Below are 27089 nucleotides of genomic sequence, written 5' to 3'. Positions count from 1 at the left end.
TGTGTCAAGGTCCCTCTGGATGGCATTCCTTCCCTCCAGCGTATCAACCAAACCACACAGCTTGGTGTCATCGGCAAACTTGCTGAGGGCGCACTCAATCCCACTGTCCATGTCAGCAACAAAGATGTTAAACAAGACCGGTCCCAACACCGATCCCTGACAGACACCACTTGTTACTGGTCTCCAGCCGGATATTGAGCCATTGATGACAACTCTTTGCGTGCGGCCATCCAGCCAGTTCTTTATCCACTGAGTGGTCCATTCATCAAATTGACGTCTCTCCAATTTAGAGACAAGGATGTTGTGTGGGACAGTGTCGAACACTTTACACAAGTCCAGGTAGATGACATTAACTGCTCTACCCTGTCCATCAGTTCTGTAGCCCCATCATAGAAAGCCACCAAATTGGTCAGGCAGGATTTCTCCTTAGTGATGCCATGCTGGCTGTCACCAACCACCTTGTTGATTTTCATGTGCCTTAACATGCCATCCAGGAGAATCTGCTCCAAGATTTTGACAGGCACAGAGGTGAGACTGACTGGTCTGTAATTCCCCTGGTCATCCATTTTCCTCTTCTTGAAAATGGGGGGTATATTTCCCTTCTTCCAGTCGTCGGGAACTTCACCTGACTGGCATGATTTATCAAATATGATGGCCAGCGGCTTCGCAACTTCATTTGCCAGCTCCTTTAGGACCCGCGAATGGATCTCATCAGGACCCATGGACTTGTGCACGTTCAGATTTTTAAGATAGTCTCAAACCAGTTCCTCTCCTACAGTGGGCGCAAGGTCTTCATTCTCACGGTCCCTGCATCTGCCTTCCAAGACTTGGGTGGTTTGGTCAGAGCCTTTGCCAGTGAAGACCCAGGCAAAGAAGTCATTCAGAACCTCAGCCTCCTCCAAATCCCATGTAGCCAGTTCTCCCGAGAGCTTCCTGAGGGGGCCTACATTCTCCCTAGTCTGTTTTTTATTTGCTATGTACCTGTAGAATCCCTTCCTGTTATCTTTAATACCTCTAGCTAAGTTTAATTCTAACTGGGCCTTGGCTTTCCTAACCTGGTCCCTAGCTTCCCAGACAACATCCCTGTACTCTTCCCAGGCCTCCTGTCCTTGCTTCCACTCATTATAAGCCTCTTTTTTCATTTGAATTTTCCTCAGCAGCTCCTTATCCATCCAAGGAGGTCTTCTGGCCCTCCTGCTGCACTTCCTTCTGGTTGGGATGCAACACTCCTGAGCTTGCAGCAGGTGATCCTTGAATATCAACCAACAGTCTTGGGCCCCTCTGCCCTCTAGGGCTGTATCCCATGGAACCTTCCTAAGCAGGTTCCTGAAGAGGCCAAAGTCTGCTCTCTTGAACTCCAGGGCAGTGAGCTTGCTGCACTCTCTTCTCACTGTCCTGAGGATCTCAAATTCGACCATCTCGTGATCGCTGCATCCAAGACTGCCCTGGAGCGTCACATTTCCAACGAGCTCCTGTTGGTGAGCACGAGGTCAAGCATGTCACTTCTCCTTGTCGGCTCCTCTATACTTGTAGAAGGAAGTTGTCTTCTACACAATCGAGGAACTTCCTGGATTGCTTGGGCCGGGCCGTACCGTCCTTCCAAGAGATGTCAGGGTGGTTGAAGTCCCCCATGAGAACAAGGGCCTGCGAGTGTGAGGCTTTTCCTATCTGTCTATGGAGTGCTTCATCCACAGGTTCTCCTTGATCAGGCGGTCTGTAACTGATCCCCACAGTAATGTCTCCCATAACTATATTCCCTCTAACCCTGAACCACAAACTCTCTGTGGCCTGCTCACCTGTCCCCAGAAGGAATTCCATACTCTCCAGCCTATCCCTAACATAAAGGGCAACTCCCCCTCCCTGCCTGCCAGGCCTGTCTTTCCTAAAGGGCCTGTAACCTTCCATTCCAACACTCCAGTCGTAGGAGCCATCCCACCATGTTTCTGTGATGCCTATGATATCATATTCCCGTAGACGTGCACACATCTCTAATTCCTCTTGTTTGTTCCCTGTGCTATGGGCATTTGTATAGAGACATCTGAGCTGAGCTCCAACTGAAGCCGGCTCATTGGCTGGAGTGGCTGGGATATCTCTACATTGCTCCAAGCATTTATTATAGGTGCTGGCAACTGACTGGGTGTGTTGGGATGGAATGATGCTCCCCTCCCCCAACATATCTAGTTTAAACCCTCCTTGACCAGTCTGGCAAGCCTCCTACCAAAACTGCTCTTTCCCTTCTTTATCAGACCAGCTCCACCAGCCCCCATTAGACCTGGCCTACAAGCTTGGGTCCCGTGTTCAAGACACCCAAACCCCTGACTATGACACCACCCTTTTAACCAGTTATTAACCTAGCTTTTTTTAGGTCCTCCCCTGTACCCTGGAGAATTGATGAAAAGACCACCTGAGCTCCAGAGCCCCTAACCACCTCTCCCAGGGCTCTGTAGTCCTTCTTTATGTTCCCCAGGTTACTACTATCTATATCCCTAGCACCCACATGTATCACCAGGAGTGGGTAATAGTCCCTGGGACTTACTAGAGCAGGCAGCCTCTCTGCCACATCCCTGATCCGTGCCCCCTGTAGGCAACACACCTCCCTTGAGACAGGGTCTGGCCAGCAGACGAGTGCTTCTGCCCCTTTCAGTGTAGAGTCCCCTACTACTACGACCTGCCGCTTTTTTCCTAGCAGCACCAGTAGAGATCTTTACCAGTGCATCAGCCGGCTGTTTCTGGCTCAAGTGTGCTTCCTCATTAGCCCCCTGCAGGACAGCAAAGTGGTTCTGCGTGGGGACAGGGGATTTAGGGGGAAGCCCCTTGCTTTTGGTTGTCCTTCTCCTTCTTTTTTTTTTTTTGTTGTTTTTTTTGTCATTAATTCCCAGCTTCCCAGGTTAATGGCCTCCTTCTTTCCTTCATGAGCTAGAGGGGAAGGTTGAGGCCCCTGCACAGTTTGGGCCGGGAGCAAGCATTCCTACTTTCTCTCAGCTTCCCTGACATCTCGCACCCTATTAACAGCATCCCGCAGCTCAGCCACCTGCTGCAGGAGGACCTCCACCAGGGAGCACCGAGGGCAGCCCTGCCCATTGCGCACCCTCCCCTCACCAGACCAGTGCAGCCACTCTGCACTCCGAGCTCTGCACTGCAGCCTCCCCTCTCATCGGCTCTGTCTGGGCGCCTACGCTGGCCACCGCCGGGGCAGCCAGAGCAGAGCTCCCGGACCGGGCCCTGGTCATACGGCGAGTGCGCACCACCCCGCTCGCCTGCCCACGCAAACTGCCTCGATCCGATTGCTCGCCCTCCCTGGGTCAGGTTTTTACCCAGCCAGGGCTGGTGCCGCCGTTCCTCCTGGCTCCGCCCCGTGTGAGTCAGCTGCTCGCTCTCGTCAGCTGAGCTGCCGGCTCTCGGGCAGGTCCTGTCGAGGACTTGAGGCTCCCTCGGTGGCTCTCGTCGCCCTGAGTTGAGGCTCCTGGACGCTGATCTCCGCCCCGCTCCGGTGTTGAAGGCGTCCTCTCTCGAGCTACTCACCTCAGCAATTAACTGAAGACATCTAATAAAAACAGGTTTTCCAGACTAAAGTGACTTTCTGGATATCCACATAATTTCCTCTTTTTAGCCTAGTTTGTGCAAATAACTTCAGTTTTCCCACATTCCAGATATATTTATTAAGATCAAAAAAAATATGTTGCTGAGATATTGCACTCTGTGAAATCTAAGATAAAGATATCTGTTCCTTCAAACTTGCAAGTACAAAGTGAGAAAAATATGAAGGTCCTTAAGTGTCTAATTTGTGGAATTTACTGAAAAATTAACTGGCAATCATGACTGTCCTGCTGAAAATTCCAGCATGAGTAAATCACATGCTTGTGCCCCCTGTGCAGTGTTAGGCAGATTGAAAATTGAGCCCTGTGTAGCATAAATCATGACGATACAAAAAAAAAAAAAACAACAAACCAACCAAACAAACAAAAAACTAACAACAAACCAAGCATAAAAACTTACTTTCCCTGTGTTTAATTTATCCAACTATAGAGAGATATAGAAACATCATACTTGCATTAGTTTAATTACATCCCTGGCAAGTCAACATGATTACACCTGGACAGAGTATTTTCAGCATCAGTGAAACAGAGGTAGATTGATCAAACTCCATTCTTTCATCCAAATCAGCAGAAGTCATTGAACCCCTGGTTTTCACTTAAATTTTTCAATTAGAAAGTGTATGAAATTTATGTTATCACACTGAATGTAATCATTTCTGAATGGATGCAATGAAAAAAATAAAGCAGCAGAAACTTAAATTGCAAACCAGTTGGGTTTCTGTATTTAAAAAAAAATATTTCCTGACAGTAGTAATTTTGATAATAGTTCTAAAGAGCACAGTTATGGAGTTTTCTTCTGAAGCTGACAAAATGCAGTGCTTAAAACTTGCCATTAAATAAAATAGGCAGGTGTAAATACATTAAAGTTCACATTATTGTGTTTTTTTTATGTAAATAAAAATTAATTTTTTTTGTTTGAACACACTTATATAACTATAGTGAGTTTAATAACATTTTTAGCCCTCAAATAATTTGCTACTCAAGTAAATGAGGCTTTTTCTCTTGGCCACAGTAGATTTGGGGTTATGAACTATGTTTGTGACAGATCTGTGAGTACTCCTTTTTGATGTCAGTGAATGATCTGATAATACCCCTGATGTATTTCACAGCAAAGAACCACATAAGAAAAATTACAGCTTTTCGCATTCTCTGTTTTATGCTTGCTTGACTTGCAGTTGTTCCCTGGATTTCAGATACTTGTGGTCTGGACATACTTTCAGGGTAGATAAAATTAAGACTTTCCTGCTATTGAAAGAAAAAAAATTAACATTCCTTTTTTTTACAACGCAATGGATAGTTAAGAGTATATGTTATTAACAGTATTTTCCCCCTTTTAAAAATACTTCATTTTACACCTGAATTGCTTGAAAACTAAATACAGAATGATTTTGTTGTCTCTTGACAGTGTTAGGCAATATTCTATTATTTTTTCATCACATTTTTAAAGAGTAAAAATAAGATTTGTTCCCCTTTGATGCAGTTTTTCTTACATTCTTGTCTTTTAAGGTCATAAAAGCATTCTGTTTAAAAAGTAAAAACCAGACTGACTGTTTTTCTTAAGGAAAATAGGTGAAAATTCCATTTGCTTCTACACATTCCTCACGTGTTTGATTGCTCATGGTACTGGAAAGCATGTATACACAGCATTGCCTCTGGAGCACCGGTATCTTTTCTTCACTATGCTGTCAAAAAAATTATGGCAGTACCTCTGACAAAATTTGAAAAAGTCAGGCTGTTAAATATATAGGAATAATATAACTCTTCTTTAGTTCTATCTGAGAACAGATGGAAAATCATACTTAAAAAAACAGAAGGTTTGGGTTTGTTTTTTTTTTTTTTGGCATTCAAGAAACTCTTTTTGGCTAATTGGAAGAAAGGGAAACAAACAATTTATTATTCTTATGTCATGAGAAGATACATCCTGTCTTGTTAAATGTCATTATGACAGTTACAATAATCTAAGACTGGATTTCAAAAAACTAATAGAAGCAAATAATCTATTTATATACTTTTCTGCCTACACATTGTCTCAGAACATGTCGCTTCCCAAAAACTTGCTATAAATGCTTCCACAAATGTTTCATCCAAAATAGAGTTTCAAGAAAGAAGTCTATAAATGCATACACATGTCACAAAGCATGTTTATGCAATCTGTTTGCACAAATTGTAAATGAAGATTTGAAATTAATTTCCCATGTATATTCTATTCCACAACATTTATTTCGATATATTTTTTCAGTTTACTATTTCCATATGTATATATATTTTCTTATATTTTTCATGCTCTTTTATTAAGGAGATAAACTTCTTAGTCCATCTTCCTTTTTAAGATTTGATTAAACTTTAATGGCTAGATTGAGATACCAAAGAAAGAAGATTTGTGGTTTACATATCAATCTTAAGGAAGTTACTATTCACTTGAATTAATACATATATGTGTCACAAGTATTAAAATAGCAGGAGTGATCCAAAAGGTCATCTTAAAAAAAAAATTAAAAAAAAAAATTAAAAAAAGAGATTACTATTTATAATTAACTGGAGTTCTTTTACTTACTCAGTATGCCTACAGAAAGTCTTAATGAATGTGTGCTCCTGACAGTCACACAGTATCACAGTATCACAGTATGCTAGAGATTGGAAGGGACCTCGAAAGATCATCTAGTCCAATCCCCCTGCCGGAGCAGGAACACCTAGATAATGTTACACAGGAATGCGTCCAGGCGGGTTTTGAATGTCTCCAGGGAAGGAGACTCCACAACCTCCCTGGGCAGCCTGTTCCAGTGTTCCGTCACCCTCACTGAGAAGTTTCTTCTCAAGTTTAAGTGGAACCTCTTGTGTTCCAGTTTGTACCCATTACCCCTTGTCCTATCATTGTTTGCCACTGAGTAGAGCCTGGCTCCATCCTCGTGACACTCCCCCTTTATATATTTATAGACACTAATAAGGTCACCCCTCAGTCTCCTCTTCTCCAAACTATAGAGACCCAGCTCCCTCAGTCTTTCCTCATAAGGGAGATGCTCCCCTCCCTTAATCATCTTCGTTGCCCTGCACTGGACTCTCTCCAGCAGCTCCCTGTCCTTCTTGAACTGAGGGGCCCAGAACTGGACACAATATTCCAGATGGGGTCTCACCAGGGTAGAGTAGAGGGGAAGGAGGACCTCTCTCGACCTACTAACCACCGCCCTTCTAATACACCCCAGGATGCCATTGGCCTTCTTAGCCACAAGGGCACAGTGTTGGCTCATGGTCATCCTGTTGTCCACTAGGACCCCCAGGTCCCTCTCCCCTACACTGCTCTCTAACAGGTCGTTCCCCAACCTATACTGAAACCTGGGGTTGTTCCTGCCCAGACGCAGGACTCTACACTTTCCCTTGTTATATTTCATCAAGTTACTCCCTGCCCAACTCTCCAGCCTGTCCAGGTCTCGCTGGATAGCAGCACAGCCTTCTGGCGTGTCAGCCACTCCTCCCAGCTTAGTGTCATCAGCAAACTTGCTGATAGTACACTCAATTCCCTCATCTAAATCGTTGATGAATATATTAAATAATACTGGTCCCAGTACTGACCCTTGAGGCACGCCACTAGTTACAGGCCTCCAACTAGACTCAGCCCCATAGACTACAACTCTCTGGCTTCTCTCCTTCAGCCAGTTCGCAGTCCACCTCACTACCTGATCATCCAGTCCACACTTCCTCATTTTAGCCGTGAGGATGCTGTGGGAGACTGTGTCAAATGCTTTGCTGAAGTCAAGGTAGACCATATCCACCGCTCTGCCATCATCCATCCACCGTGTTATTTCCTCATAAAAGGCTAAGAGATTGGTCAAACATGATTTCCCCCTGGTGAAGCCATGTTGACTGCCCCTCATAACCCTCTTATCCTTGATATGCCTTAAGATGGTACCAAGGATAAGGTGTTCCATCACTTTCCCAGGGATGGGGGTGAGGCTGACCGGTCTATAGTTACCCGGGTCCTCCTTCTTGCCCTTTTTGAAGACTGGAGTGACATTTGCTTTCCTCCAGTCCTCAGGCACCTCTCCCGTTTCCCAAGACTTGGTAAAGATGATGGAGAGCGGTCTAGCAATGACTTCCGCCAGTTCCCTCAGCACCCGCGGGTGCATCCCATCTGGACCCATGGATTTATGGATGTCCAGATTGCTCAACTGGTCTCTAACCCATTCCTCATCGACTAAGGCAAACCGCTCCATCGACCTGACTTTATCTGAGGTCTCAGGGGTACAGGGCTCTTCAGGACTGCCTGCAGCAGAGTAGACAGAGACAAAGAAGGCATTCAGTAACTCTGCCATCTCTGTATCTTCTGTCACCAGGGCACCCATCCCGTTCATCAGTGGGCCTACATTGCCTCTGGTGTTAGTTTTATCTGCCATGTATTTGAAAAAGCTCTTTTTGCTGTCCTTGACCCTTCTCGCCAGGTTTAATTCTAAGGATGCCTTAGTCCTCCTAGCTGCCTTCCTACATCCTCTAGCAGCAGCCTTATATTCCTCCCAAGTGGCCAGCCCCTCCTTTCATGACCTGTAAACTCTCCTCTTCCACTTGAGCATACCCAGCAATTCCCTATTTAGCCACGCAGGTCTCTTGGCCCTCTTCCTTGACTTCCTACGTGTCGGGATGCTCCGATCTTGAGCACGGAAAAAGCAGTCCTTGAATGTCAACCAACTATCTTGGGCCCCTTTACCTTCAAGCAGCCTTGCCCATGGGATTTCCCCTAGCAATTGCTTGAAAAGGCCAAAGTTTGCCCTGCTAAAGTCCAGGGTTGCAATTCTACTTGGTATTCTACTAGTCCTACCACACAAGATCCTGAAGTCCACCATCTCGTGGTCGCTGCAACCAAGGCAGCCCTCAACCCTTACTGCTTCAACCAGATCCTCCTTGTTAGTGAGGATGAGATCCAGCAGCGCTCCTCTCCTGGTCGGCTCATCCACCATTTGCAGGAGGAAGTTATCATCGATACACTGGAGGAACCTCCTGGACTGCGGCTGGGTTGCCGAGTGGTCCTTCCAGCAAACATCAGGGAAGTTAAAATCCCCCACGACGACCACGGCCTGTGACTGTGAGGCCGCTCTCAGCTGCCTGTAGAAGGCCTCGTCAACTTCCTCACCCTGATCCGGTGGTCTGTAACAGACACCTACAACAGTATCCCCCCTGCCAGCCTGCCCCTTAATTCTCACCCACAGACTCTCAACTCTCTCATCATCTGTCCCTGGACAGAACTCGGTGCATTGTAGTTCCTCCAGCACATAAGGAGCAACCCCACCACCCCGCCTGGCTGGCCTGTCTTTCCTGAAAAGGACATAGCCCTCCATGACTATATTCCAGTCATGTGAGCTGTCCCACCACGTCTCTGTAATTGCCACCAGATCATAATCTCCTGACTTAACACAGGTTTCCAACTCCTCCTGCTTATTTCTCATGCTGCGCGCATTGGTGTACAGGCATTTCAGGGAGCGAGCTGAGCACACCGATTTCACCCTAGGATTGTAGGAGGCCTCCCAGTCTTCATTAATTCTGGAGCGCTGCCCCACTGGGGCAAGCCCAGCTACAAGCCCATCCCCCTTCGAATCTAGTTTAAAGCTCTCCAAATGAGCTTTAAAGGACAGTCAGGGTCCTTAAAATGCTACTAGATAGGAAGTTGCTAGTACTATTTATACATACATAGCAATTTCTGATTCATGATATGTAAATGCTTTACACACACATCTGTTATCCCCTTGTCACAGACAGTAAATAATACTGCTTTCCACTCATGTCACAGTTTTACACCCATTGCCTGCTGACCAGATAAGCACTTCAAGGTAAAGGAGAGCAATGCCACGCTCAAGTGCTGACTCAATGGCAGAATCAATTTTGAACTTCAGTCTTTTGACATATAAAAATGCAGCAGTGTTGGCTCCCATGCAGAACATTACTTTTAGTATTAAGATAAAATGACCACAGTTATATAATATCAGATAAATAAAAGATTGGGAGGGGGGTGATGGCTTAAAACTGTACTCATACAGGATGTGTGATAGGCAGTAGCTATTGTCTAATAAGACAGTGACAAGGATGGACTGCCATGAGAAAAAGAGAGGGCATCAGCAGTGTGTTATTATAGCCTTTGTGCTAAAGCTAATTTTATTCTGCTTTTACGTGAATCTGCTCAGTTGTCCATATTTTCTGTCTTTTCACTTATTTCAGCTTCTGGAAATGATAAGGAGAGGAAGATTGAGTGTGTTTGTCCAGTGCAGTTGTGATCAGTCTAAAGCACTGTCCTGGTTTAAACCCAGTCAGGTAATTCGTTCGCTCACTTCCCCCCCTTTCTTGCCCTCCCCCTGCTCTCGGAGGGACGGAGAGGAGAATCAAAAGAATGCAACTCCCACGGGTTGAGATAAGAACAGTTTAGTAACTAAGGTATAACACAAATCACTACTGCTACCACCAATGATAATAAAATAAAGGAAATAACAAGGGAGCAGAATACAACACCTCACCACCCACTGACCGATAACTCGCCCCCCAAGCCCGACCAAGCTCCGACCGATACCTCCTCCAACCCTGCAGTCTCCCAGCCCTTCCGGCTCCCTCCCAGTTACCTCCTGGGCATGACGTGCTGTGGTATGGAATACCTCTTTGGTCAGTTTGGGTCAGGTGTCCTGTCTCTGCTTCCTCCCGGCTTCCCCTCCTCCCTGGCAGAGCATGAGGCTCACAAAGTCCTTGGCCAAACCAAAACATCTCTATCAGCTCTGTTCCCGAGCCGAAAGTCAAAACACTGCACTGCACCAGCTACCAAGGAGGAGAAACATGACTGCTACTGCTGAACCCAGGACATTATCCACCCCTTATTCCATACCATTCACGTCATGCTCAGATCCCACATTTTCAATATACCATCACTCTTATCTCGGTGCACTCTTATCTTAGTGCATGGACCAGTCCCTATAAAGCTGCTGCGTCCATCTGGTCCATGTCAGGCTCCATCTCTTGTAACAGTCTTCCAGAGCAGGAGAGACTGTGTGCAGTGTTCACACTCGTGAATAACCTGGGCAATAGTGTCCATTGTTAAGTCCACCCCTCGATCATGAGTCCATCTCTGTGTTGCATCTCTGCTCTGATGGCCTGAAGTGCCATGGGCCCACCAGGCTTAAAATAATTCACTGCCCCCTTCAGCAGTTTCTGCAGCTTGTTGCTGGGGACTCCATACAGCTGCCTTCCATCTCCGACGCTTCCAAAGCACTGGAGGGGCCCAGTGGACTAGATACTTGCCCATACTGTCCCACACACCCTGCCACTCATGACTCTCCAGCCTTGGGGAAAATCTCTTGGTCCCCCTATATTGTTGTCTAACCCCAGACAAGACCCAAACCCGACTCTGCTTAACTTTTGAGATCAGACAAAATGGTTGTGGGTAGAACACAGCCTGTGTGTGTGCCAACATGCTGATCCCCATCACAATCAGCAGGCAGGTCCCAAGGATACCCAAAGGCCATTCAGAGCCTTCAGAACTCTCAAACGATGCTGCTGTGCTTGTCACTGGGGCTGGTGCAGCTGCTGTGCTTGCCGGCTCTCCCACCGCCAGCTTCTCTTTTCCTGAGTCCAGCTCTTCCTCCTCTGCCTTGCTGGGAAATGCTGCGTGGTCTCCTGCATCCTCCTGGGGCTCGGCAGGCGGCTTCCGGGGAATGCTCTCGGCCGTCGCAGGGCTGGGCTCCTCCGCGGGGCTGGGCTCCTCCGCGGGGCTCGGCTCCTCCGCGGGGCTCGGCTCCTCCGCCGCCTTATCCCGCTGCTCGGCAGCCGCCTCCTTCTGCTCCTCGACCGCCCCGGCCTCCTCCACAGGCAGCCGTCCCCTGGCGGCCTCCGGCCCCGCTCCCGCCGCCGTTTGGTCCCCGGGGCCGCTCTCCCGGGCCGGTTCGGCTGCCGCCGGCTCCCGGGGCCGCTCCCCCTCGGCTCCCCGCAGCCTCACGAAGATGGAGAGTAGGGTGAGGGCCAGGACGGTGAAGAGCAGCCGGACGGCCAGGTACAAGTCCACGGCCACGTCCGTCCCGCCCTGCTGCTGGAGCCCACCCGTATTACAAGCCATTGCCATAAAGCACAGTGAGACAAGAACCTTAGCCCAGGCCCCACACTTGATAAACACTATCACAGCAAATACCGGCTCTACGTAAGTTACAACGGTCTGAAGCTGTGAGATCAAGAAGAACAACTCTGATACCCAATAAATCAGCATTGTGACGAATGACTATTAATCCAGTCAGATCTGTCGTTATCTCAACCCTTCGTGCCCCACGTTGGGCGCCAAAAAGAACTGTCCTGGTTTAAACCCAGTCAGGTAATTCGTTCGCTCACTTCCCCCCCTTTCTTGCCCTCCCCCTGCTCTCGGAGGGACGGAGAGGAGAATCAAAAGAATGCAACTCCCACGGGTTGAGATAAGAACAGTTTAGTAACTAAGGTATAACACAAATCACTACTGCTACCACCAATGATAATAAAATAAAGGAAATAACAAGGGAGCAGAATACAACACCTCACCACCCACTGACCGATAACTCGCCCCCCAAGCCCGACCAAGCTCCGACCGATACCTCCTCCAACCCTGCAGTCTCCCAGCCCTTCCGGCTCCCTCCCAGTTACCTCCTGGGCATGACGTGCTGTGGTATGGAATACCTCTTTGGTCAGTTTGGGTCAGGTGTCCTGTCTCTGCTTCCTCCCGGCTTCCCCTCCTCCCTGGCAGAGCATGAGGCTCACAAAGTCCTTGGCCAAACCAAAACATCTCTATCAGCTCTGTTCCCGAGCTGAAGGTCAAAACACTGCATAGCACCAGCTACCAAGGAGGAGAAACATGACTGCTACTGCTGAACCCAGGACAAGCACAAAACATCAAGTGTCAATACTCAGTATAAGAATGAAGATAGAAAAGGCAACAATCAGAAAAGTGGAAGAGGAATTTATAGGGCAACATGTATTATGAAATCTTTGCAATAAACCAGGTTTCAAGGAAATTTTGTTCATCAGGAATTAGTATATACTTTTTCTTTTTTTTTTTTTTTTTTTTAAACAATGAAAGGATTGTTCTGCAGGTAGAGCTAGGTCTTAGGAAATCAAATTACAAATCCAAGTCCATTTCTAATTAATTCAGGTCTTTCAGTTAGGACAATAGAATTTGGGAATGACAGTTACTATTTTAGGCATCTAGAAGTAGATCATAAGGGACGTGGGTCCCCTACATCTGTGTCATAAAACTTTCTGGCAGTTGATGTTGGGAGAGGAACTGAAAGGCGTAGATTTAGGAAAATGAACTTCTTGTCTGTGAGAAAAGTTAACAAATCCAAATTCAAGAAAACTAATATCCTAGACTTAACTGCTGTAGAAACAGTCTAGAAATGGATACTTCTGTTATCTCTACTTTCTCCGAGTACCAAAATGCATTAGAGCTGTCTTGAAAGGAAAACCTTTTGGGCACACAGGAATGGACCATATACATATCCAAAGCTGTCTCCTATGTTTCCTTATGTTTCCTGTTTGCTGGTTTTCCTTTGTTGCCTTTTAGAACCTTGATTTCTACATTTTCCACCATTTTGTCAATCCATTCAAGGCAGAGGGAGCCCAGCCAGTGGATTGTATTTATAGACAGCTGTAAATAAACTGAACACTGATATTTCACAATTAGGGCACCTAAATCCTCTGTAGTCATACCCTTCTCGTGCCTTTGCTTCTTGCTTGTAAAGTGCATTCAACAGCACTTTCCCACTTAGTGAGTACAATGGGAAGGCAAAGACATTTAATACAGCTAGACTGTGGTGAAAAAAGAACTCTCAAGTACCAAAGTCAGACAGTAAACATTACACCAGAATTCAGGCTTTCAAAAGACCATCTTTTCAGTGATCCTCTGTAACTTTTAAGGGTTTGCAAAAGAAAAGTCATAATGCAAAATGAAATTATGCCTTGGTTCTTTAACATCATTAGCATAGATATGGAGGTTCCTCTGTGTTTTTCTTTTCCTACCAGGTGTCAATATCAGCATTACAGAGTGTTGGTGAAAGAATTTAGTATGCTAAGACAGTGAAGGAGATTCAAATAGAAATGGTGTCACTGCAGTGATAATAAAGAAGGTCACCAAATCGGTAAAATAACTACATAACATTGTATGACGATGTGTGGGAAGCCTCCATAAAGAATTGAAACCTTCTGAACTGGTCTGTCCTGTCCAAATGCATATCATTATCCTCATGCTCTGCCTTGTGTTTTAGATGCTGAACAATGATTTAGTCTCTAAGGTCCTCCTATAAGATTATTCTTTGGAAGTGAGATAAGAATAAAGCAGAAGGAAGGGAGAGGCTTATATGGCATTTTGTCATAAACTCAGAAATGTTGACACTGCTTGTTAAAACCAATGCCAGCACATTTTCCTGAGAACTGAGTAGGAAAGTGATAAACATCACTAATGAAAAATATTCTTGGAATGTGTTACAAACAACTATCTTAAAAAGTCACTAATAAACACTCCCCCAAAACAATCATCATCTCTCCTGCAATACTCCCAGTATGGATTTTGCTTGTTTAAAAGCAGGGTTTAATAAACAAATCTGGATTGGAGAATATTTCAGATTCAGCTGCTGAGTCACTTTGAATCAAAAAAAAACAGCTTGGATCATGATAGAGTAACTGTATATTGGGTACTGTGTAGAAAGGAGTAGAAGAAAGGAACGTGCATGAAAGAGGTATGCAAAAAGGAAATTCATCCTAGACCATACAGTGTAGGAATCCAAGACAAAGCATTTGTCTGACCATAAAGGAGTCACATATGTACATATATATGTGTGTGTTTGTGTATATTTGCACTTTTTAATTGATTAAAAAAAAATCAATAAAAAAGTCTCTGACTCCAATCACCCTAAAATGATCCCATTAGATTCCAGACTATATCTCTGTAATTTGTTTTCCTTTCAGTTTAGCCATTTCAGCTTTACTGCCACATTTCCTTTCAGTTATCACTCATGTTCTTCCTCTCTTCAGCTTTCCTCTTTTTCAGTAGGTGCAGCCATCTGTATGGGCAAATTTCAATTAATATGTAGTGTACATACAGTGTATGTGCATTAATGTCCTCAGAAGTGCACTTTCAAAGTAAATCTCACAGTTCTTGCCACTACTTGTCTTTGGTTCACACAGTGGAATGATCCCAGACTCAGGGAATTGGATTCCTAGAAGATGTGAACTAGGGGTGCATGTATTTCATTCCAGCTACAAATATTCAGTTTATGGCACTGACATACGGGGTTCTCAGCTCTGGTTCCATACACTGTCCTCTTATTGTTAATGTGGACATATAATTTTCTTCAGTCAAAGGCTGAGAATATTTTCTTTTTCCTTTAAATTTTGCATTTGATAAAGAAATTTCAGAGAAAGGTTCCAGTATAGAGTCTTACCTAGTTTCTTCAGTCTATAAATTACTTTGTGTAGCTTTTGGGAAAGCCTTTTTAAATGGATTGTCAGTGCTTTTAGGTTCAGAGTTTGATGCAATTCTCTGAGTATTTCTAATTCTGCAACAGCAAGTCATAGAAATGCACTGTAAGAATCATGATGAAATAAAAATGTACGGACGTTTGGTTCCTCCAATATCTGGTCAATTTTGGGGTTTCTTCTTGTATTGTCTGAATAAATTATAGATATTATTTTGCTATTGTAGCTGTTCTTCTAATATGTGACCACCTGAGCCTTCAGGTTCTTTAGGGAACTGCATAAGACTAAAATCGACTGTAAAGCCTCTTTCATTTCTGCTCTCAGGATGTTCAGGTTTCTCAACTGCTTGGCAAAGTTTTCTTGAAATGAAATACCTTAGTGATGAAAGTTCCTGCTCTTTTTCTGTCCATAGATTGTAAATCCGTGAACAGCAAGAAGCCTTAGCTACAGAGCTGTTCATAGACAGCTTTGAAAAGCCCAGTTTTACTAATCATCATTATTCCATAAAACTGTCAACCTCTCCTCCAATACCATATGCTCTTGATCGCAATCTTCTGCCTTTCATCAAACGAGGCCCTACATGAACTCTGTTCTGTCCTTTTGCCCCAGAGCAGTTCACACAAGTTCAGTGATAGGTTGTAAAAGGCCAGAGAAGGAAATCTGCATTTTATCTTTATATTTCTCCAAGTTAAAAAGTCATCCAGCCTGATGAATTAAAAACTGTTCATGAATTTATAATCTATATCTTTTGGAAACAGAAAAGAAATGGAAGCCCTTGATATTGTGTTTAGATTTTCTACTAGCAATTGACTTTCAAGAACACAATAGTTTAATTTAATTTCCTGTGAACAATTTTTTCTTATTAGACCCTAGAATAGTACTAGCAAAATATACATCTGAAAAAGGACCATCAAAATCTCAAAACATGAGAGATCTGGTTATTAAAAGCTGCTCAAACCTGAGTTGGTCAACAAGGAATTTTTCAAAGATCATCTAGTCCAATCCCGCCCTGTCATTTCACTGGATCAGTTAATGTCAATGGCTAAACAAGACATTGTCTATGCCTGAAATTAAGAAAGAATTTAGTTCTGACACGGACATTTCCTCTTGGGAGTTTCATTGTGCAAAAAGATTTGCATTTTATGATTCTTCCCAGAGAAGCTGTAAGCACTGTTAGTCTAGTGTCAAAAACAGGTGAAGGACAGACACAATAAGGTGTAGCAGGAATCCAAGTACTATAGGAGTATATGTGACCCTTAGTGTGTGATTTTCCCATAAGTCTATGCAAGCTCAACAATTGTTTTGACAATGCTACCTAAATCAAATGAATTGGTTATAGACAAGGTAGTCCTAGTTATAAAGATAGAATTTCTGTGGACAAGGGAAGAATAAAGAAAAATGAGTGTTTATCTATATTGCACTTTACAGTCCAAGTTGCCATGGGCCTTTAATGAAATATGTCATGTTCCATCTCCAGATCATCCTTATTCCAGCATGCCATCCACTTAGCTTAATCTCCTTTCAGCAGGCTCATTGCACTGGTTTTGGACTCAGAACACCTTGCCACACTGGTGGTGCCAGAAGGGAGCAAGATACTCAAGAACCACTCTGAAATAACAAAATGTCCTTCAAATGATCCAAGATCTAGCTGCTAGTGTAACACTATTCCTTTAATCATTCTAATTTTAGCTGTGTAAAATTATATTTACCATTATTACATAGAAAGTTGAAAAGAGTTACAATTAATGGAACTTATGAAAACAGTGTATTGAGACATAAAGCTCTATCAGCTTAAACAACCATGCTGTATGTAAGTTTTATAAAATTCTGAACAAGAACTTGGCTTATTGAGCTTTACTTCTTACATTTTGGTATTCCTTAATAGAAATAAAAATAATGCTGGTTCAAATTCTCTGATGGTATAAATCATCATAGTAACACTGATTTATACCAAGACTGTTGCACAGTAATCCCATTCTCTTTCTGTTATATGCTGTCTGTATATCTTCTGCACTGGGGAGTTAGATTAACCAGTATCTATGGGGACTTTTGATTTTCTCAGTTAGGAGAGAGGTCATTAAGGGTAGAGTTCTGAGAAAATACAGAAAGCAGTGTAAGAAAAGCTCCTAAGCTCATAAATGTTCTTAATTATATATAGTCTCCTTAGTGTAAAGAATTACCTTCAGGTCACTCTGTCTCTTTTATCAGAATAAATCACCGTCATCATCTATTCACTTGTGCATTCAATTCATGACATAATAGTGTCAGAGGTGGCACAGAATATATACATATATGCTCAAATTCCAACACAGTGACCCAAATTGTGTCTACAGCTGCCAAGCAGACTGTCATAGACATTTAACAGAAAGGGTTTATTTTAGAGAAATATTTGTTCCTACTGAAGGGAGGTAAATGGAACAATGGCTTAGTGAAGTAGCCCAAAGAACTAGATTTAAAGCCCATTTTATCTCATAACTGAATACCTCAACTTAATCCTTAGTTCATATTAGAAAAATACCACAGCATATTGGCAATTCTTGCTTCAAATAGAGGGAATACTGTAAAATAACAGTGTGCTGAACTTCAGAACTAAAGTGCATCAGTAGAATTGCAGCAGTATACCTTCATGGTGGAAAACAGCAAGTATGAAAATTTCACAGGTTAAGCTTCACAGTGTTTTTGCAAACTTGAAGAAAAAAAATAATTTTCCAGACACACATGTTTAAGCCCAAAGTTTCTATATATACACACCATTCCTAAGAAAAAGAATTCAGTTCTATCCTTGGCAATCCTATGATTATAGACTGCAAAATTATTCTAAAGTTTTAAGTTCAACTACTGGATTTTCTGAAGAATTTTCTGATAATTCCAATGCGCCACATGTCTGTGTCATTTGCACAGTGCAGCTTTACAAGCCCCCTGGGGACTACAAAAAGACTTGGGCAAAACAGCTCTGGTATATCTGATTTCACAGTGAATGTAACATAAAGTCACTCTACAAGTGCAGAATAGCTTTCAGTTGTTGGACTTTCTGTGTACCTGCCGATCAGCTGCATGACATATGTACATGCAGCACACTGACACTGTGATCCTCAACTCACCAGTCATTTCCAGATATAACCTGAAAAAAACCCTAAGTGTTCTTGAGAAAATTTATCCACCACCTATCTCATGAGTGACAATGTGACACTGAGCTTCATTCTCAACATATACTTTCTACGGATATGTAAGAATGCAATGACTCCAGACTCAGACCACACAGAAATAAGAGTATGAGACATATTCCCATAAAATATGTAACATTTAGAAAAATGTAGTAATAAAGCATGTACACTTAATGCGATTAACTCCTTTTTAAAATAATTATTTACTTTTTTGTTTGTTTTTGTTATTTTTTTTTTTTTTTCTAAAACTGATCCCTTTATCAGAAACTCAGGAAGCAAACAAAAAAGGAGTCCAGCATAACTGATTAATGTAAGTGGATTTGATACATTTTATTCAACTCAATTTATCTTTTGCTTTGCTCCTGAAAAGTTATAGGGAAAGCAGTTTTCTCCTTAAGCCATTAGAAGTGGTAAAGCAGCAGATACCTTACGATTAAGTCCATTTTCAGAAGTGGAGGTGGGCAGAAAATGTAGGTAAGTATCCAGTGTTTAGGTTGTGAATGTAGCCTGTTTTATGAAGCTGACCCATTCCTAATTAGACTGTGACAAAAAGATGAAATGTAACAAGTAATTTGAGATGGCATCTAACCTCTGTTTCTGTATAAGTGCCCATGTCGATAATTAATTCTGTTTAAGTTCATAGGCATGTAAACAAAAAGCTATTTACTAGGGAAAGAGTAATTCCTCTTAATTAGAAATAATTGACACAGAATTGCCTAAACAAAACTATGCTTATAATTTTAAGTTTGATTTTTGTTTGTTTGGGTTTTATGTTAAATAAGTCTTACTGCAAGTCAGAAATATAGATTGAGCTTCTCTCTTTAGTGAATGATATGAACCTTAACAATGTCAGGAGGAGTTTTTGCATTTACTTCATTGCATTAAGCTATGGTCTCCCCAGAAGTAACAAGCCATTGCAACACTTGATTCCAGCTTAAAAAACAAGTTACTTTTTTAAGTGGCATCATAAATTTACACTGTTTTATCAATGTCTTGAAGCCTGTAACCTCTGTAACCTCTGTTCAACTGAGTGAGCTTATAAAAGACATTATTGTGAGAGATTATTTTTGTTTCCAACTATGTCTGATAATAAAAATGTAAAGAATTTTATGGTGGTTTAGCTCTTCTTTGAGATTCTATTCTTTGTTTTGCAGGATTTGTTCTTTGATAAGTGGTGAGTTAATCTTGGACACTTCAGAAAGGAAGGCTTGTTGTATTACATGTTACGCATAAAGAAAGCACAGCACCATGATTATGCATTGTTTCTCATAATGTCTTACTGATCCACATTGGTACATGCAGAAGCTTATGATGGTTACGTACTTCAGAGTTCCCAAAATAATTACTTAGGATGGATTCTTATACTTTTGCTAATACAGCTGAATTCAAACCATAGTTCAGATCCTACCTTAACAAAAACTCAGATTTAGGAAGGTGTTCCATGATGCACTGCTCTAAAATGCAGGACATGACCCCTCCTATCACAGAATCACAGAATCCCAAGGGTTGGAAGGGACCTCAAAAGATCATCTAGTCCAACCCTCCTGCAAGAACAGGGTAACCTAGAGTACATCACACAGGAACTTGTCCAGATGGGCCTTGAATATCTCCAATGTAGGAGACTCCACAACTCCCCTGGGCAACCCATTCCAGTGCTCTGTCACTCTCACAGTAAAGAAATTTTTCCTGATGTTCACATATAACCTCCTATGCTCCAGTTTACACCCATTGCCCGTTGTCCTATCACTTCTGTAAATATTAACAACATGTCTGTGTTTAGAAAACTAGCATCAGGTCCGTGACTGCCAGATATTATGCCAGACATTCTAACATCACCTCTGAGTGAATAAAATAATCATTCTCCTAAAGAAGAGATGCAACCTGAGCTGAGTAAAATATATTAATGACTGTAAAATATTGCTTGTGAAAAGAAGAAAAATCACATAAGGACTGTCAAAGAGGATGCCAATTTACAATCTAATGAGATCCAAAGTGACAAAGACAAAAACCTGTGTCCCATCAAAGGATGTTTTTAATGGCCGGGAAGTATATGAATAGTATAACGTTTTAGCTAGAATTGATTAATAATTGAATAATAAAGTTATTTAAATCCTTTGGTACTTCCATCAAAGCTACAGCTATGTGATCCTAGAAACATTATCTGATATTATTTTAATTTTTGACAGTAGTATTCTCTAGAGCTGGTAAATTAGAAAGAAGCACATAAGAATCTTATTCCAGAGGTTTGCTATGCTGAGGAGAGGTTATGTTGTCCTAGAGCTCTTGTGAGTGACAATATCATGTATCATTTAAATTTTGTGTTGATGTCATATCTTCAGTGCACTCAACAACTCACATAATGAGATTTTTTGACAAGCACAAAAGGGGTTTTCCGATTCATGCATTCCCCTTGAGATGTCCCCTTGTAGTAAATTCACTGACTCAAGTACTATCCACATGCTTTTTTTCAGACTTTTCAGAGAGCAATCTGTGGCAATAGCCAAACCCTTTTCCAATAATCACACCTGCCATACACTGAGAATCACTGTAGTAAGACAGGATATTCAGCTGTGAAACATGGCTAAATCAAAACAAAACGTGCATCATTTTTTTTTTTATTTTCCTGAAGGAGAGTAAACTACAAGACTACTATTTCAATTAAGTAGATTTAAATTATAGGTCACCTCTGCCCTTACTTTACCTTTCTTTGTTGCCACTGCACATGGGGGGAATAACTAAGAATATTATACTGATTTACCCCATTTCCTTCACCAGGAATAGTTGCCATAATCATCATCATCTATGTTGTCTTTGTTCTGGGAATGTGCCAACAAGTCTCAGAGAGAGAAATGAGACCTATCTTTAAGTAAAAAGCAGAAATTCATACCACATTGTCAGCCATCCAAGTAACCACAGTAGAAGGCATCAGTGTCTTGTAGTACTGTGTAACCCACTACCAGCAACAGCAAAACTTTCAGCTCTGAGGAGACTCAGAGTCACATAATCTCACATTACTTTATTCCACTTTCTTTCAACCTATGGATTTATCTATCTCTTTAAAAATATAGCTGCATTTCAGGTATGCCAAAGTACTTAGATATGCACCATGTCATGGTCACCATATTTAGTTTACAGTTTGAAATGAAGGCAGACAAGTCAGTCCTAATCTCTGATGTGCAATCTTAATCTCATTAAAATGAAAAGGATTTTGCTTTGTTCTGATTTATGTTCTATGAAGATAGGCTGAGAAAGTTGGGGTTGTTCAGCCTGAAGAAAAGAAGGCTGTGTGGAGACCTCATAGCAGCCTTCCAGTATCTGAAGGGGGCTTACAATGATGCTGGGGATGGACTATTCATTAGGGACTGTAGTGACAGGACAAGGGGTAATGGGCTCAAACTTAAACAGGGGAAGTTTAGATTGGATATAAGGAAGAAGTTCTTTACTGCGAGGGTGGTGAGGCACTGGAATGGGCTGCCCAGGGAAGTTCCGAATGCTCCATCCCTGGTCATGGTCAAGGCCAGGCTGGACAGAGCCTTGGGTGAGATGGTTTAGTATAGTTTGTCCATTATCAAGTAAATTAATATCATAATTAAAAGAATTTTCTTGGCTTAATAAAATTAGTGTTTTTAATGTTCTGTGAGATTTCTGGAAAAAATACCTGTAACTGCAATTATATGCTTTTATTATCACTATTAACACCTTATGTATGTTCCATTCAGCAGTAAAAATTTGTAATCTTTATTTTTCAAACTAACATTCCGTATGTAACATAATGACAGACACTATCAGTGAAACCTAAGGTAGATAGACACAAGAGAGAGCTTAAGAGCTCAACTACAGCAGTGAAGCACAATTTCGTTGCTGAGAAGGATCCCAGTTCTGAGCATAATAACATAAAGGGCAGGGAAAGGATTCAAAAGTGACTTGCTAATTCACACCACCTTTGCCGTTACATTTTTAAGCACCCAAAAGTGGCTAAACTAAAGACAAAACACAAGGTAGCTTTAGAATCAAGTCTGATATGTTAAATTACATAGTGATAAAATTTGTCTTCACGGTGCAAGTCAAAATCATTCCTAGTAAAAAGCCTAATGTCTTCAACAGAGCTTATACCAGATGTGAGTTTAGCCCTGGATATTAAAAAACATTGTGGTACAAGAGAGAAAGTCTTTCTAAAAGACAGAATTTTTTTATTTGCATGCAGGAAGGGTGGGTAACACATCTGGCTTAGCAGGAGCCTGGCTTAACAGGTGTGAGCAGCAGCAGTGGCAGCACGAGCAGCATTTATTTTTATATTAGCAGTTCAAATGCAAGTATCAGATTGGCTTTGTATTTGAATCATTCATCAGGGTTTGCTCTAATGCTAAAACTTTTTTCTGAAAGTTCTGTAAAATTTCATTCAAAACACCTTTTCTCCATAGAATGAAATAGAGCGGATCAGAGAAAAATGCATCAATGGAGATTTTCCAAGAGTATGAAGATTTTTTTTACATTTAAAACATAACTGAACAATTATTTACAATCTAGAACTTTGGTGCAGTCCCAAGTCTATAGAAAATTCTGAGGTTTATCTCGGACAGTTCTCTGACTTTCATGCACATGTGAAAATTTCAGTGATTTTCCTGCTTGGAAGAATCACCAGCTTTTCATCTTTATTAACACTCCAGCAACCATCTCTTTAGAAGCTCTTATTCTGTGATTACAGTGCACAGACTTATTCCAAATGGCTTTTTCTGCTTATGTAATGAACTTTCAATACTGAGTCCTACTAAGACAGTCAATTACTAGCCATTCTCTCCTGTCAGAGCAATGACGCATTTGTGTACTTGAGATATTCATGTCTGGAGCTTTAGTTTTATATCTAAGAGCTCCACTCACCTTTTGAAATTCCTTGCTTTATTAAGTCATTTTCTTATATAAAGCCATTACTGAAAGAAAGACTCTTTCATTATTCATCACTTGCTACCACCAAAAGTCTTGAAAGTATAGAAAACAGTCTCTGTTTCAGTATTCAGGAAGGTAGATAAACCATTATCTCAGTACATTAAGAGAGACACAGCCAGGATATATCCCATTTTAAGCATCCCTGAATGCTTAAAAAGTGTCATGGAAGTATGGGCCCAGATGTGTATAGGTGGCCAGATAAACCATGTCTCTGAAAACATAGCATGGCAGGCAGTCAAAATGGCTATGAAGCTGGGGAAACTTTTGTACCACATTGACAAAAGAGTCCCTGTAACTCTTCCAGCACAAAATGAGTAGCCATATGCCAGCCTGAATTTGTGTGGTTGGTTGATCGTGGCTGAATACCAGTTGCCCACCAAAGCTGCTCTACCACTCCACTCTTCAATGGGACAGAGAAGAGAAAATATAAGACTTATAGGTCAAGATAAGGACAGGGAGATATCACTCACCAGTTACGGTCACAGGCAAAACAGACTTAATTTGGGTAAAATTAATTTAATTTATTACCAATCAAATCAGAATATGATAATGAGAAGTAAAACTGAATCCTGAAACACCTTAACCCACCCTTCCCTTTTTTCTGGGCTTACCTTTACTCTCAATTTCTCTACCTCCTCCCATCAGCAGCACAGAGGGATGAGAAAGGGGAGTTTCAGCCAGTTCATCGCACACTGCCTCTGCTGCCCCTTCTTCCTCAGGAGGGGGGTCCCTCCCATAGGAGACAGTTCTCCATGAATTTCTCCAACATGAGTCCTTCCCATGGGTTGCAGTTTTTCATTAACTGCTCCAGTGTGGGTCCCTTCCACGGGGTGCAGTCCTTCAGGCACAGACTACTCCAGTGTGGGTCCCCCATAGGGTCACAAAGTCCTGCAGAAAACTTGCTCCAGTGTGGGCTACTCTCTACACAGGTCCTGCCAGGATCCTGATTCAGTGTGGGCTTCCACGGGGTCACAGCCTCTAGTGTGCTGTCCTTCATGGGCTGCAGATGAATTACCTGCTCCATGGGCTGTAGCAGGACAGCCTTCGTCATTGGGCCTTGCTGGGCCAGCGGAATCTCTGCTCTGGGGCCTGGCACACCTCCTTCACCTCTTTTTTCACTGAGCAGAGTTGTTGCTCTCACATATTCTCAGTCCTCTCTCCAGCTGCAGTTGCTTCTGCACAGTAACTTTCTCCCCCCATTCTTAAACGTTATTCCAGAGGTGCTACCACCATTGCTGTGGGGCTTTGCCTTGGCCAGCAGCAGGTTTTTCTTTGAGCTGTCTGGCACTGTCTCTGTCTGGCACAGGGGAGCTTCCAGCAGCTTCTTACAGAAGCTACCCCTGTAGGCCCCCCACTACCAAAGCCTTGTCAGTCAAACCCAGTATAGTAAGTTTACTTACTTCACTTAAGCTGAACAAACTGAGTAATATAAAGCCCCAGTCTGCTCTACAACACTTCAAAACCAGGTTTTTTCTTCCTTTGAAATTTTTCTCTTTCAAAGGTATTAACAAGGCCCACTGATTTCAATAACTAAAGGTCACAACCAGACTTAATTACCACAAATTGTAACAATGAAAGACAAAAGGCCATTATTTGTCCTAATTTTAAATTTCTGATCACTCTTGATTTTTTTTTTATTTAAGATGCATGTCATGATGTCATTAGAGGTCTAAATAATCAGTTTATATTTAATTCACATTCATAATTTGAAGATTTTTATTTTTCTGAAAAATAAAGACATTGGGAAGAGAGGCAGGAAGAAAGAACTCTGATTATGAATTTTTAAAGTAATCTACTATTATTTTTCAATTTGCATGCAATAAAACAGTGCCTTATCTATTTATGTGTTGATGGCTACATCTGTTCCCATCTAAACAGAAATATTCTTGCATTAATTCAGCTTCCTGTGTCTCAGCTACTTTTGCTTTCTATTCCACCTCCACGTACCAATACTTACTGCTTTTCATAAGTCAGTTCCATTCATGCATAACATAGTATTAAAACAAACAAGAAGTATTTGCTTTTTATTCACTGTATATTTACCATGCGTGGGCTATGCGATAAACTTCCACTGTGACATACTTTATCAAATTGCTGAATTTCACTCATCTTAAAAAAAGACTTGAATAAGGCACATTCTCTGTGATCCTCTCACTGCTATGATGGATTAATATGTGGTATCCTTAAGAAAATATGCAAACTTAATTTACAGAGCTCTGTTCTAGTGGGGTTTTTACAGAAAACAAAGATATACTGCGAGGAGTAATTGTAGCAATCTTGTCTTCAGAATAATATATTTGGTCAAGAAACAAATTAATATGGCTCTGGTAGCTTGGATCCTCACTTTGCCTGCTTCATACGGCTACCTCAAGAAACAGCTGCATGAATGAGAACAAAAGATTAACAATCTCTGAGCTAGGAAAGCCAAAATAATACAGGGGTGTTGCAGCTCAGGAATGAGGTAAATAGAAAATTAATTCATATTGCTATGTTCTTGGGTAGATACGTAAAAAAAAAAAAAAAAAAAATTGTTCATCTTATTTGTAGTGAATCGTGTAGTATAATAAAGTGAGAATGAAGATAAGAGAATTCACTTGGGATTTTAGCTTCTCAGCTAACATATTAGTACATCAACTGCTAGTGTCATATTTTCTTGATTGTAATTTTTATCATATTTTTAAATAAAAGAAATCAAAGTGCTTTTTCAATTTATCTTCCTTCCAAAAGGAGCTTTAGTTTAATTTCTAATCTCCTGACACTCATTTTTCTTAAATTGCAGATTCCTGTTTGTACTCTATGGGCTGTATGCAATAAGTACCTGTATGGAAAGGGCTCTGCTAATTTTGCCATCACCAAGTAAATGAGGACAGATCTGCTGTCTTATCCTTCCAGTCACCATATTCAATTTATCTTTTAAAGTGAGTTACTTATATCTCATGCTGCATTAAAAAAAAAAAAAAAAAAAAAAAATCGGTTTTATCAAGTGGACTCCCTTGCTTTAAAATGTCTGAGGAGAAAAGTTTAAAATAAGAGAATAAAACTATTATATTTTCTTTAAGTGTGATCTTTCAAGCAATTTCTTCTGTGATGTCCCACAGTATTGCTATTGGACTTGAACTAGTTAGGCTAACTGTCATGTCATTTGGCTATCTCCTTTGAGAAGTGAGAAACTCACTTCCCAGACCAAATTTTTACAAAAACCTCAAGTTAAAAACAGGAGAGTCAAAATTATTGATTGACTGAATCACAGCCTGTGCAATTCTTATCCTACAATTCAGTCTAACAGGGAACAATTGATGAGAATAGAGTCTTTGAGTAGGAATAAAGAGATGTCAATGTGACTACAGTTAAACCCATGGTCAAGGGTTAAATTGCCAGCTTCAGCATAGCTGGCAGGAAGTTCAACACAGCCTGAAAAATTTGTCTTTATCAAACCTTGCGCTTCAACAGATTTCCACTTTGCATTCAATACCAGATGGAGTTAGGTTAAAGCTCACTTTGGTATACCTAAGGCATAGCAACCATCCCTATGTCTGCAGCTGAGGCATGCCCTATGAGACAGAAAATCCCAGAGCACACAATGTTTTGAGGCAACAAATCACTTGAGGAACCTCCCTGTTGTACCTGTGCTTACATTACTAGTCCCATGCCAGCAAAAAGGAATGTTAGCACAAACATTTTGGCATAAAGAAATTATTTTTGACATGTGGCTTTTATTTCAGACTGGGGCTAATAAAGGAAGGACTTTAGCTTTATCCTGCACTTTACCTTCATCAATAGTGCATACTATATTCCCAAAACAGAAAAATACCATGATCAATTTATCTCACAAGATGGTACCGGTCTTCTTTTTGGTGACAGTGGTAAAGTTTTGCCATTGTTTCTGAAAAACACCCAAAGTATTCGTTTTGAAGATGCTCCAAGTGGAAAATAT

The sequence above is a fragment of the Pezoporus wallicus genome, unplaced genomic scaffold (genome assembly GCF_028554395.1).
Source record: "Pezoporus wallicus isolate ANWC-B61680 ecotype Strahan unplaced genomic scaffold, APGP_CSIRO_Pwel_v1 contig_3486, whole genome shotgun sequence".
NCBI classification, from domain to species: domain Eukaryota; kingdom Metazoa; phylum Chordata; class Aves; order Psittaciformes; family Psittacidae; genus Pezoporus; species Pezoporus wallicus.
The sequence above is the reverse complement of the archived record's forward strand: the minus strand, read 5'-3'. Positions refer to the sequence as shown.